This window comes from Manacus vitellinus, unplaced genomic scaffold (assembly GCF_001715985.3).
Source record: "Manacus vitellinus isolate BGI_N305 unplaced genomic scaffold, ASM171598v3 scaffold_182_pilon, whole genome shotgun sequence".
NCBI lineage: Eukaryota > Metazoa > Chordata > Aves > Passeriformes > Pipridae > Manacus > Manacus vitellinus.
Window position 1 is genome coordinate 75582 of NW_021939280.1, and position 1469 is coordinate 77050.

Genomic DNA, 1469 nt, shown 5'->3' on the forward strand with positions numbered 1-1469 from the left:
CGACTTGTGGAACCGCGGCTTGATGTCCTGCTCGCTGTCCGGCACCGCCTCGTCCTCCTCCACGTCACCCTGCGGGGGGATCGCGACGTGACGTCATCGTATCGCGGCGCGACATCATCGTATCAGGACGTGATGTCATCGTATCGGGACATGACATCATCATATTGTGGCGCGACATCATCGTATCGGGACATGACATCATCATATCGGGACATGACATCATCATATTGCAGCACAACATCATCGTATTGCAGCACGACATCATCATATCGGGACATGACATCATCGCATCGCGACATGACATCATCGTATTGGGACATGACGTCATCGCATCGTGACATGACATCATCGTATTGGGACATGATGTCATCGCATTGTGACATGACATCATCATATTGGGACATGACATCATCGTATCGGGACACGACATCATCGTATCGGGACATGATGTCATTGTATCATGACATGACATCATCGTATCATGATATGACATCATCGTATCAGGACATGACATCATCGTATTGCAACACGACATCGTCATATTGCAATGTGACGTCATTGTATCGTGACGTGATGATGTTATATCGTGATGACATCGTTGTATCGCGACGTGACGTCATTGCACCGCAACGTAACGTCATCGTAGCGTGACATGATGTTGTTGCATCGCAACAGAACGTCGCAGTATCGCAACATCACATCATCGCATCGTGACATGACATCATCATATCGTGACGTGACATTGTTGTATCGCAACACAACGTCATCGTATCGCGACGCAATGTCGTCGTACCGTGATACGGCACCGTCGTATCGCGACATGACGTCATCGCACCGCAACGTAACGTCATCGTATCGTGAGATGATGTTGTTGTATCACAACAGAACGTCGCAGTATCGCAACGTGACATCATCACATCGCAACATTACATCATCGTATCGCGACGTGACGTTGTCGTATCGCGATGTGATGTCATTGTATCGTGATGTGAGGTCATTGTGTTGTGACATCATCGTATTGTGATGTGATGTCGTTGTATTGTGATGTGATGTGGTTGTATTGTGATGTGATGTCATTGTGTTGTGATGTGACATCGTTGTATTGCGACGTGATGTTATTGTATTGTCATGTGAGGTCATCATATTGCGACATCATCGTATTGGGATATGACGTCATCGCATTGTGACATCATCGCATCGCGACATCATCGTATCGTGGTGTGATGTCATCATATCATAAAGTGACATCGTTGAATCGTAAAGTGACGTCATTGTGTCACAACATGATGTCGTGTCGCGACACAGGCCCCGCCCCGGATCAGACAGTACGAACACAACACCCATCACGGGGCTCAGTCCAGGGGTGTCATCACCTCCGGGGGTGGGGGGCTCCCAGTGACACCAGTACGGCCCCCAGGGACACCAGTACAGCCCCCAGGGACACCAGTGTGACCCCCAGTGACACCAGT

General features: G+C 49.1%; 1 protein-coding gene and 1 non-coding gene across 2 annotated transcripts in view; both read right to left on the reverse strand.

Annotated features, from left to right (window-relative positions):
- LOC103760984 (transportin-1-like) overlaps positions 1-1469 on the reverse strand; it is a gene marked incomplete at its 5' end in the record, with an annotated part of 24755 nt that overhangs the window by 20300 nt on the left and 2986 nt on the right. The window lies entirely within an intron of this gene.
- LOC112841012 lies at positions 1314-1379 on the reverse strand. Its single transcript, XR_003212665.1, has one exon. It is a non-coding gene; the product is annotated as a small nucleolar RNA SNORD41 (small nucleolar RNA).